General features: G+C 42.9%; 1 pseudogene; it reads right to left on the reverse strand.

Moving 5' to 3' along the window:
- The window catches only part of LOC123518247, a 79749-nt pseudogene that overhangs the window by 40181 nt on the left and 26336 nt on the right, over positions 1–13232 (reverse strand).

Here is a 13232-nt window from a genome sequence, read left to right on the forward strand (position 1 = left end):
AGCGGCGCGGTCAATGTGTTCTCCTGGCTGGCTGACAAATGCATGAATTGGAAAATGAGTGTAAATGTGAGGGAAATTATTACAGCGGCTTTTATGACTTGGTGATGGTTTTTTCTTCTCGTAAAGTGTTTATTTCAGTGTCAGGATCGAAGAGTTACTACGACGATAAGGAACATTGCTACTACTGTTGTTGTTGTTGTTGTTGTTGTTGTTGTTGTTGTTGTTGTTGCTGTTGCTGCTATTACTGCTGCTGCTACTACTACTACTACTACTACTACTACTACTACTACTACTACTACTACTACTACTACTACTACTACTGATCATGATAATAATAATAGCCGCCGTAGTACAGTGGAACCATGCGTGCTTTGGGGTCCGAGGGGTCTCCAAGCGCACGAGTTCGAATCCTGTCCACGGTCCGAGTGTAGGTTGGGCTTCCTCACTCGGGGTAACGGTTTCCTAGCGGGTGGGCTTTGAGATAGGAGGCACCCCAAAAAGTATGTCCTTTAGCTCAGAAATTCCCGTGAAAAGCCCACATGGTATAAAAAAAAAAAATAAGAAGAATGATAATAATAATAATGATAATAATGATAATACATTCTCCATATCTTCCTTCTCTTTTTTATCCTCCTTCCTGTTCTTTTACTACTACTACTACTACTACTACTACTACTACTACTACTACTACTACTACTACTACTACTACTACTACTACTACTACTACTACTACTACTACTACTACTACTACTACTACTACTACTACTACTACTACTACTACTACTGTAGCTACTACCACAACTATCATTAAGACCTACTAGTACTACAGTTGCTACTACTACTTCTCTCTCCTGTTACTATTAATTCAACTACTATTACCACCACCATGATCAAAAGGAGTACCATTATCGCCATCACTATATACTACAGCACGCCAGCACCACTACATCACCATAGCAACCACCACCACCACTATCACCACCACCTACACCACCACCACCACCAACACCGCCATCATCGCCAAAGCTTTACGAGAAATCTGACCCTCGCATCAAGTGATCAGTACGCAATGGGACACTTCTGCACAGCCATGGAGAACAGTAGTAGTAGTAGTAGTAGTAGTAGTAGTAGTAGTAGTAGTAGTAGTAGTAGTAGTAGTAGTAGTAGTAGTAGTAGTAGTAGTAGTAGTAGTAGTAGTAGTAGTAGTAGTAGTAGTAGTAGTAGTAGTAGTAGTAGTAGTAGTAGTAGTAATAGTAACATAAAAATTGACAAGGAAACGAAGAAGAAGAAGAAGAAGAAGAAGAAGAAGAAGAAGAAGAAGAAGAAGAAGAAGAAGAAGAAGAAGAAGAAGAAGAAGAAGAAGAAGAAGAAGAGAAAAGAAAGAAAAAAAAGAAAGAAAAAGAAGACGAAAAAGCAAGGAAAAAAAGGATGCAGGAAAATAAGAAGGAAAAGGCAAAAGAAAAGAAATAGACCAGTGGAAGCAACAACAACACCAACAACAACAACAACAACAACAATAATAATAATAGTAGTAGTAGTAGCAACAGTAACAGTAGTAACAACAGCAGTAGTTACAATACAGTAGCAGACAGTCAATACGGAGCACAGTCCCTGAGGGCGAAGTGATCATCTCAAGTCTGGTGGGTCACGAGACGGAATCGTGTTATTGGTAGTAGTCAGGGTTCAATGCCTCTCCCTAGCCTACTCACCCGCTCGATCAATCCTTCAGTGTCCAAAAACATGAGGCGTTAAAATAGCTGTAGTAGTAGTAGTAGTAGTAGTAGTGGTAGTGGTAGTAGTGGTAGTAGTAGTAGTAGTAGTAGTAGTAGTAGTAGTAGTAGTAGTAGTAGTAGTAGTAGCAGTAGTAATCGTCGTCGTCGTCGTAGTAGTAGTAGTAGTAGTAGTAGTAGTAGTAGTAGTAATAATAGTAGTAGTAGTAGTAGTAGTAGCAGTAGCAGTAGCAGTAGCAGTAGTAGTAGTAGCAGTAGTAGCAGTAGCAGTAGCTGTAAAAGAAGTAGTAATAGCAGTAGTGGCAGTAGTCAGTCTCCTTGCCACATAAACAAGAAGCACACATGTACCCAGCACTCCCCGCGGCGCCCCTTCCTAGCCAACCCTCCACCCAGCAGCTCTGATCATCTGTACAGCATGGTGAGTTCGGTAACGGTCGCTATTCAGTCCAGAGCAGCATTCACGGCTCGCCATCACCTGCTGAGACGTGGTGGCCGTGTACGAAAGTGAGAAGAACATCGAGGCCAAACTTTGTCCTACACGCGACTTGGGAAAAGGAAGGAAAAACACTGAAGCGACGATGAAAACACTGAATACTGCCACTGTTGTTACTTCAATACATAAACATGCTAGAATTTGCCTTAGCTATTTTGGTCAAGGAGATGTTTTTACTCACACATTTTTTTTTTTTTTACCAGTATCCCACGAACCATTTTCTCTCTCCTCTCTTCTACTAACCTTTCCACACTGACACACCCTCTCTTCATCTACATATACGAGGTAGGATCTGCCTTAGCTAGTATAGTGAAGCGCGTGCTTTTACTCACAGTTTTTACTAGTATTCCATCAGCTACTATCTCTTTCCCCTTCTCCTCCTCATCCTACGTTCTCTTCATCTACAAGAACTCTTCTACTACTCCTACTACAGCTACTACTAACACCACCACCACTATTACTACTACTCCTATCCTTACAAATCCCTTCTATCACCTCACCTCCCAACACTCCTTCAATAAGAGTAACTAGGAGGCAGAAAGGCGACACAAAGCAAGCCAAGTTGAGAGGTAGGGAGTGAGGTAAGTGTGAGCAAGTTACGTAGCAGAGTTAGTTTACATCAAGGGCTTCTTTTTACTTTCCGTGTCCTTTCTCCTTCCCTCCCTCTTGCCTTGCCCATTACTCGGCTTCCCTAACGTCCTAAGTGAAAATTGTTCCTGGTCCCTAGAGAAAGGTCGCCGCCACGTGACTCGCTGCGACTCCTGCTGGACGGGGAACGGAGAAAAATGAGCGAGGGGGAGAAGGAAGGAATGGTAAAACCGAGAGAGGAGAAATGAGACAATGAGGAAGAAGGGAACGAGCAGGAGATAATTGTTACAAGAATATGATATGGAAAAGTGTAAAGGAAGAAGAAAAAGTTATGTGAGAAGGAAGGAATGAATGGTAAGGGGGAAGGAAAAAAAAGGTGAAGGAAGGGTGAAAGGGAAAAAGGAAGGTGTTAGAAAATGAAAGAGAGAGAAGTAAGAAGTTAAAAATAAGGAATGGTAAAAGAGAAGGAAAAAAAGGAAGCGGTAGGAGGATGAACGAATAAATGTTGAATAGAAAGAGGAAGATATGAAGGCGTGTAAGAAAATGAAAAAAGAGAAAAATAAAAACTATTAAAAGGAAAGAAAGAAGTGAGGAATAATAAATGGAGGTCTGATATAATGAAATGATGACGAATAGGAGGAAAGAACGAATAAATGAAGGAAAATGAGAAGAAAAAATGTTATAATCAAGGAAGGAGAAAGAGAATAAAGGAAGGAAAGACATCTGGAGAAAAAAAAAATGCTTAGCAGAAAGAAAAAAATACGCATAAAAGAATTACGGAAGAGAAATGTTGAAAGGAAGGAAGGAAGGAAGGAAGGAAGAAAGGATGGATGGAAAGAAGTAAAAAAAGGAAGGAATGGCGTAAAGATTATAACAAAATCTTCAAAAAACGGGGAAAAAAATAAAGAAATGGCGATAGTGATACAAAAAAAAAAAAAAAGGAAAGGGAAATGTACAGGAAAAAATACAGAATGAAAGAAAGAACAAAAAAAAAAAAAAATGGGGTAACAGAAAATGGGGAAGATGTCTGAAGTAAAAGGGAAGAAGAGAGAAAGACAAGAAGATGAGAGGAAGAAGGAAAAGTTGGAGACTGAGAAGGATGGACGGTCAGGTAAAAGAATGATAATAAAGGGAGAAAGCGAGTAATTAATGACGGAGATACGGCAAAGTGGTAGAAAATGAGGAGGAAGGAAGAGATGCATTAAAAGGAAGGAAGGAGGGAGGGGAAGAGGGGAGGGAAGGAGCAGGAACAAAGATAAGATAAAAGCAGAACAGAGAGAAAAGGAGATGGGGTTTGAGGAAAGCAGGAAACTATATGAATGAATGGATGGGTGACAAATGAGTAAAGGAAGGAAGGAAGGAAGGAAGGAAGGATAATAACTGAATATAAGGACACGTTAGAGGAAGGAAAATATGAAGGAACACACCAAAGGAAAGAAAGGAAGAAAGAAAGGAAAAAGAAAGAAAAGAAGAAGAATAAAAAAATGAAGAAACAAAGAAACAAAACACACGATATAAACCAAAAACCAAACAACATAACATAAAATAACAAAAGAGGAACAAATAAAAGCAAAAAAGAGTGAAATGAAGTAAGAAATCTACGAGGAATAAATGCATGAACTGACTAACCGACTGACTAACTGACGGACCAACTGACTGAATGGAGACAGGGAAGAAACAGCGTGCAAAATGCCACTCCATGTATCTCGGAACCAAAGAGATCCATCAAGACTGAATGAAGAGATGAGGCAGAGTAATGACTAACCAGCGGCACACATCACACCTCTTGCCAGGAAGGAAGACGAGAGAGAGGAAGCGCAACAGGCAACTACAAACTCCTAGGGAAGAGAAGTTCATGGATAGATGGAAAGAAGAGAGGAAGAGAAGAAGTAAGAGGAACAAAAAATGGGAAAAGAAGGTAGCAAAGGAAGGGAAAACCACTGAGAAATAAAATGTAAAAAAATGGAAGGGTGAAAAAACAGGGAATGAATGAAGGAATGAAGGAATGAAGGTCAAAAAACAATATGAAAAGAAGAAAGAACGATAGAAACTAAGAAAGAAGTGAAGAATAAATCACACAAACGGAGGAACGAACGAATGCAGAAAGGAAGAGAAGAAGGAAGAAAGAAAATAAAAAGAACGAAATTGAATAGAAAAAATAACAGTGAAGCGTCAGAGAAACATGAGAAAAATATGCGAGAGAATACAAAACAAGTGAGAAAAGGAAAGAAGCAAAGGAAGACGGGTGACTTGGAGGAAAGGAGGAAAACATGAAGCGACGAAGGAGAAGGTGTGGACACGAGCAAGACAAGAAGAGAAATGGAATAGGAAATGTACGAGTAGACTAAGAAGGAGACAGTGCGTACGTGGTGGAGGTCGGAAAGGAGGAAGAGAAGAAGGAGGAGGAGGAGGAGGAGGAGGAGGAGGAGGAGGAGGAGGAGGAGGAGGAGGAGAGAGAGAGAGAGAGAGAGAGAGAGAGAGAGAGAGAGAGAGAGAGAGAGAGAGAGAGAGAGAGAGTAGAAAAGAGGGGAATAAAATACAGGGAAAGAAACGAAAATGAAAACAGAGTAGAAAAAAAAGTATGAAAAACGAGGTTATCGTAAGAAAACCGAAAATAACGAAAGAAAAAAAAAAAACAATGCGAAAGGAAGGAGAAATGGAACAAAAATAAGAAAAAACAAACAAACCGAATCGCTTTTCTTTCTTTTTTCTTCCCATTAAACTCTTTCCTTCGTCCTTTCCCTCTCTCCCTCCTTCCCTCCCTCCATTCTTCCTCCTCCCTCCCTCCCTCCCTCCTACCCTCCAGCGTTCCCTTCCTCCCTTGCATTTCTTCTGAAGGTTTCACATGGAGGAGGAAACAATGAGATAGAGTCTTCTTTTGTGTATGTGTATGTGTGTGTGTGTGTGTGTGTGTGTGTGTGTGTGTGTGTGTGTGTGTGTGTGTGTGTGTCTATGTGTTTGTAGTGAAATAGGCGTGTGTATCTCCGTAGAGTTTGACGTAACGGTGACGGGTTGTATAGCGTCGATATGTGGCCATAGCAACACACATACACGGGGTGGAGGCGGCAGCAGCGACTGTGGTGGCGGTGGTGGTGGCGGCGGCGGCATCGGAGGCGAAGGAGGTGGAGGCGGGTCGGGGTGGGAGGCGAGTGGGCGGTCGAGGGGCGATGTAGATGGCGCCAGATGAGCTTAGAAGTGACGCCACAGATGCACGCATGCACCCACGCCTCTCTCTCTCTCTCTCTCTCTCTCTCTCTCTCTCTCTCTCTCTCTCTCTCTCTCTCTCTCTCTCTCTCTCTCTCTCTCTCCGCACTTAAATCCGCGGCAGGGTAAATGCAAGGCGGCGGTGTGGCTTCAGCGGTGGCGTCACGGTGGCCGCCATGCCTGGTGTGGCGGTGAGGGGCGGGAGGGCAAGGGCGACGGCCACTCAGTGAGATTAATTTTCCAACGGGTGTTCTATTTTTGTGGTCGACAGAGAGAGAGAGAGAGAGAGAGAGAGAGAGAGAGAGAGAGAGAGAGAGAGAGAGAGAGAGAGAGAGAGAGAGAGAGAGAGAGAGAGAGGGCATCCATCACACAATGTCACGCGTCAGTAAAACGAACTCGACACTCGTTCGGTAATCACGAGAGGAAATATGGGAGAAAAAAAGAGACGAAGAGTAAAGAGAGAAAATATTAAAAAGAAAGCGAACGCACGTCTTCTTGTGTCCCAATCACCACAGACGACCGACGCGCCCGGGAAAGAAGTCATACAGACGCCATGCACCGGCGAAACACACACACACACACACCCACACACAAGGCCACAGGGGACACTTGGATCGACTGAATGCCAACGCCACGCCTGTCCTCACCACAAAGGCTCCCTCCCCTGCGTCCTCCCGAGCGTTTCTTCACGCTCACCTGCCAAAAATAACAACCAGGGAGCAAAAATATCCCCGCAGCACACTACCTGTCCGGCGAAGCGTGAGGGAAGCCTCCTTTGAAGGCTTTAATGTAGAGGACTCGGGGAGGACAAGTCTGTAATTCGTGCACTAACACCACTACCAATTACCTTCTCCGCCACACAACAGGCAAGTGAAAAGTGACGAATACCTCCCGGAGACTTACACAGCGCAGTGAAATCTGCTCGGGTTGCTCAAGACGAGAAGGAAATCTCATACATATTCGGAACCGCCACAGAATTTAATCATTTGTTTCTTCGCCCAAGGCGTGTCTAAACCCAAGATCTCATTGAAACCCGTAGATAACTTTCTGAGATAGCGAGCACAGGCAGACAGACAGACAGACAGAAAGATACACAGATCAGATTAGCAGACAGAAGGAAACATACAAATAAATAGTTTAAAGGGGAATGAGGCTCGGTTAATTAACTTGTGTAGCTAAGATGACAACGGTAAGTCTGGCACAGAGCTCCTAGTAAACAGCTTTATGTAGCAGTGCGTAATTATGGAGGTAGTGAGCGTGTGAAAACGTTGACCTCTCAATGGGCTGTACTCCGCGCATATTGGAGAGCAATAAGGCGATCAAGCGGAACAGTAATTACGCCGGATGGGGGGTGAAGCTCTGGCTACTTAGCTAATGGGCGTAATACTCACTCAACCAAAGAGAAAAGCGTAAAGGAGAGAACATACAGCATTACAAACTATGGAAAGAATATGTATGCATTCTCCCATCATAGACACACACACACACACACACACACACACACACACACACACACACACACACACACACACACTCTCCTCTCATAATGACATTCTTCAGACAACTTTATAACGCCTTCAGGCTCACCCTCCTCGCCTTCCCCTTCCTCCTCTTGCCTCTCTCCCTCTAAACCTTTACCTTCAATCTTCCTTCCTCCATCTCCCTCCCCTCGCTCCTTCCTTTCTCCTCCCTCCCACACCTTCTCTGCTCATCTTTCCCTCCCTCCCCATCCCCTTCTCTCTCTCTCTCTCTCTCTCTCTCTCTCTCTCTCTCTCTCTCTCTCTCTCTCTCTCTCTCTCTCTCGTTAAGGACGTCATGCAGCTTAAATATACATGTGATTTATTAATTAATGAATACTCTTCGTGTAGCGTATAAAGTTAATTGGTTCATTTCCATACTTCCTTAATTTTCGCGCTACGTTTTGTCTCGGTAGCTCCTAACGAAGGGATTTTGCCTTTGACATTTAGGAAGCGTTACCCAGGACCGCCGTGGTGCAGTGGAACCATGCGTGCTTTGGGGGTCCGAGGGGTCTCCAAGCGCACGGGTTCGAATCCTGTCCACGGTCAGAGTGGACAGGATTCGAACAGTGGCTTCCTCACTCGGAGCAACGGTTTCTTAGCTGGTGGGTTTGAGATAGGAGGTACCCCAAAAAGTATCCCCTTTAGCCCATAAATTCCCGTGAAAAGCCCACATGGTATAAATAAATAAAAAAAAAAAAAAAAAAAAACGATGAACCTTCCTACCTCTAAGCTTGGCCAGAAGTCGAACTAGTGACCTTGGACAACTCGCTACCCATAAATAAATCAGCTAAATGGATGCATACATACATACATACATAAAGAATAGGTACAGATTAATGTGTCTCAAGTATACCTTTTCAGAGAGAGAGAGAGAGAGAGAGAGAGAGAGAGAGAGAGAGAGAGAGAGAGAGAGAGAGAGAGAGAGAGAGAGAGAGAAGAGAGACTAGGGAGGAAAAATTAGAAGGTAACTCAATTCGTATCCTGATTAGGCCAATTAAATAAGGTGCTACGGTAGACACACACACACACACACACACACACACACACACACACACACACACACACACACACACACACACACACACACACACACACACACACACACACACATACGAGGCAAAGTACTCAAGGGGGAAATGTAGATAATGATGGAAGGAGGAGGAGGAGGAAGAGGAGGAGGAGGAGGAGGAGACGCCTCGTGATATATAAACGATAGGCCTAGCTGGCACTCCCTTGCAACACTTTATTGAAAAAAATTATAAAGCCAAAATATAATATCAGCTTCAGCACACACACACACACACACACACACACACACACACACACACACGTAATTCAAATATTAGATGTACGTAATATCTCTCTCTCTCTCTCTCTCTCTCTCTCTCTCTCTCTCTCTCTCTCTCTCTCTCTCTCTCTCTCTCTCTCTCACTCTGTCTCTACTAGCCTCCTTGGACGAATGAAACACAGGGCCTTATTTTAGACAATTGGGTCTGGATGGCGTGGTCCCCCTGCAGCAGCTTCAATGGCAGAGAGGGATGGGTGGTGGTGGTGGTGGTGATGGTGGTGGCGGCGGCGGCGGCGGCGGCAGCAGCGGGCGGAGGCTTCACTTCTCCAGCCAGCCCTACGGAGGAAAAGGTCTTATATTACTAAAGAGTCAATATCTTACGTGTATCTTCTTTCAGGTAATTTCCCACACCCCTCCCATCCAAAATTTTTCGTTTTATATAACAGTTTTTTGAATGGTGAGTTGTTATAAACCTTTCTCTCCCGCTGTCCAGGTAAAAGACGTTAGTCTTCCCTGCCTTTTGTTTCTCTCTTCCCCATCATCATTCTACAGACGCACAATAGGTCAGCAGTGTGTCATTATATATATGTTGTTTCCTCTGCTCGAAAGTTGACGTTTAGTTATACGTGACCTCTCAACAACTTGTTTGTCTTGTGCTTCGTGTATTTACGCTCCTTAGTATATTTATTTTTTGTATAAATCTTTCAATCTAATTCGAATGTCTTCGGATTGAAATTAACACTTTAATTCAATCATGCCTAATATTCCTGCATTTTTCAGTCTTAATTCAATATATCTTATCCTTCGCTTTTATATTGCTTATTATTTACAATTCTACAAAGCAATTTCTGCAGTTACTCTCAACATTCTCAAATTTAGTTTCTGTTTCACTCGCATTTTTACATAATCAAGTTTTGTTTTGCTTGTGTTAGTACGTACCAAGCTCTTTCTGTGCATCTCCTCACTGTGCCTCACCCTCTCTTTCTGCTTTGGAGTGCACCTTGGAATCTTATTAAATCACTTTCCTTTTTGAAAACTCCTAGCAAACTTTAACATACATCCACCAGCTTCCTCACTGAACAAGTCAAGAAATATCTAATAATGGCTCACATTATTTATAATTCTAATTTTGGACAATCTTTTTGCTTCTCCCATCATGGATCACCGGAGCAGATCAGACTTCCTCAACGTATCCGTACGAAATGTTAGTACGAAATGGCATTACTTTTCACTGTGTTCAATGAGCGCAAAGCAATGCTCACTTGTCCCGGACAGAGTTGTCACAGCCAGCCCTACGTCATCAACACTCCCCCCACACCCACCTCGCCTCCTCACCAGGCACAGGAAAGGGAGTCGCATTATCTTTCAGCTCAGCTGTTAATTATAGGGTTTTCCATGAATCTTTTCGTCCATCCATTGTTTAATGGGTTTCTGTTTTAATTTTAGACTTCATTCATTTAGACTTTAAACTTCATTGTTTATTTTTTTTCCTTTGATTGTGAAATGATGGTAAGAGTGGGGGGTGATTGGCAGGAACGCCTGCCCCATCGAACACGTTATAATGTATTAGCTATACGTTTTACTTCTCCGTTTCTAAGAACATAACCAATCTTATGGTTAGAGATCGGTGTACTGCAGCTGCGTTTTAATTATGCTCACGGACAATTCTACCTAAGCAAATTGAATATACTGATTTATATTGATGAGGTTGAGGTGAAGCTGAAGCGTGGTGGGCTTCGTTTGAAACCATCCCCAAGGCCTCTTCCTTCACTTAAACTATCTGAAACACCTGAAACACTCCCGAGGCAGCCAAATAAGATCTTCCCTAATCCCAAAGAGCCGTGCTGCTGTGCGAGGTTAAGGCGGCACCAATCAGTGTTAAGGTCCCACTCACGCCAACACCATTATGCTCATCACCGCCCATTATTCGTGGCCGCGACTCTGTCTAACTTCCTTATAAGTTCATGGCGAGAGTTGCTGGCAGTAAACAAGCCGCCACCAATCCCCACCTGTCTCTGCCATCACCGATATCCTTTGGTGCGTCATTCACAGCGTGACAGAGAATGTTGACAGGCGTGGCAGTCTTGAAATCACGTAAAGAAATGTAAAGAAAGCGTGACGGTGTTAGTGTTACGTTAAAAAAATCTACAGGAAATATGAATGATCTGATATTAGTTTAAGAAATATGTACAGAAGGCGTGACGCTCTTCATGTTAGGGTAAAATAATCTATACAGTAGTGACGGTCTTGATGTTACGTTAGATAGAAAATACGTAAATCCGATTATGAACAAACGAACATATTGTCCGTTCTGGCACCCCAAACAAAGGGAAAACATGCACTGAGAAAGGTATGCACTTCTACTGAGCTTACGTGCCGAACAGTAAACCAGGCAAGACAGCATGTACTGTAGAATGAAATCACAATAACAAACATCACATGCAGCAGTATATAGAGCCACGTGACAGGGGGCGGGACGAGGTTACAGAGGTGAGTGGAACAAATGTTTACGAAAAAGGAGAAAAATGGCAGTGGGTGAGCCGTGCTGCAGAGGCCATCACGGGTGGATAAAGCACTAGGAGAATAGAAACAGATGACCTTCTACCCGCCCTATGTAACAGTCGTGTGCTGGTGTTGGGAAGACTACGGAAAGCCAGGCCAGCCCCGTTATAGGGTAAACAAGGGAAATTGAAACAACAACAACAACAACAACACTAGGAAATGAAAATGAATCAATATTAACAAAGTGAGACAAATTGTTACAGTTAATGGTGAGGAAGAGCAATGAGTAAAATAATAGTCATTTATTGAGAGAGAGAGAGAGAGAGAGAGAGAGAGAGAGAGAGAGAGAGAGAGAGAGAGAGAGAGAGAGAGAGAGAGAGGAAAATATGAGCATGTAAAGTCACGGTCAATAGCCGAGTAACCTGCCTCGCTCGCTTCCCTCCACACTGCTTCGTGCTTCCTCTCAACCTCAACTTCCCTCATCCACTGAACCCACCAACAGTCACACGAGAGAACTGCCGACACATCACTAGATTTGAGATCGAAGGAAGGAATGCAAAATATGAAAAAAAGTGCAATAAAAAGCTAAAGAGAATATAGGCTACTTCACTTGTGGCCACACCTATCACAACGTTTCATGTTTGTTGTGCCTCCCACACAACTACCTCCACCAATAACACAGACAAAAATAACCTTCAAAATATCAATGAAATGTTTCCCTTTTCCATTCACGATCTGGGAAAAAGAATCGTCCTTGTGGTACAGTGGAACCATACGTGCTTTGGGGTCCGAGGGGTCTCCAAGCGCAAGGGTTCGAATCCTGTCCACGGTCCGAGTGTAGGTTGGGCTTCCTCACTTGGGGCAACGGTTTCCTAGTGGGTGGGCTTTGAGATAGGAGATACCCCTTTAGCCCATAAATTCCCGTGAAAAGCTCACATGGTATATATATATATATATATATATATATATATATATATATATATATATATATATATATATATATGTATGTATATATAAAAAAAAAAAGTGATTGAGATAAAGAGAAAACAAGTCTTACATGATATGATGCTCCAGTAATTACCAGAAAAGGAATGAATATCTACGCAATGTATGTTCTAAATGAAAGCTTTAATATTTTCTTCTGCCTGTAAATCCATCTTAAGTATAATTTCAAGCACATACTAAAACAAAACACATTTAATATTGTAGTAACGGTAGTAGTAGTCGTAGTAGTAGTAGTAGTAGTAGTAGTAGTAGTAGTAGTAGTGGTAGTGTGTGTGTGTGTGTGTGTGTGTGTGTGTGTGTGTGTGTGTGTGTGTGTGTGTGTGTGTGTGTGTGTGTGTGTGTGCAATCAATACCAAATTTTATACTATAGCACAAAGGAATCAATGGAATAAAAACCTTCCTATGTACGCACACACACACACACACACACACACACACACGAAGGGAGGAGGAGGAGGAGGAGGAGGAGAGAAAATAAGGTTTGTTTTGACCACACAACAAACGGTACAATGTGTTTCCAGCTGTCCGTGTCTTTAGAGAGAGAGAGAGAGAGAGAGAGAGAGAGAGAGAGAGAGAGAGAGAGAGAGAGAGAGTAGAGGGAGGGGACGTAACGAGACAAGTTACTCCTCTCCTCTCCAGTAAATTTTGGAGTTAAGGAGGTAGGAAGGGAGGTGAAAGAGAAGAAGGAGAAGGAGAAGGAAAAGGAGGAGCAGGAGGTAGAGAAGAAGAGGAAGAAGAAAGAAGAAACAAAAGAAGAAGAAGAAGAAGAAGAAGAAGAAGAAGAAGAAGAAGAAGAAGAAGAAGAAGAAGAAGAAGGAGGAGTAAGAGGAAGAGGAGGAGGAGGAGGAAGAATATAAAGGAATACAAAGGATTGCTTGGGCAACGACAGACCCTGAGGTGCT

This window comes from Portunus trituberculatus, chromosome 43, assembly GCF_017591435.1.
Source record: "Portunus trituberculatus isolate SZX2019 chromosome 43, ASM1759143v1, whole genome shotgun sequence".
Lineage (NCBI taxonomy): Eukaryota > Metazoa > Arthropoda > Malacostraca > Decapoda > Portunidae > Portunus > Portunus trituberculatus.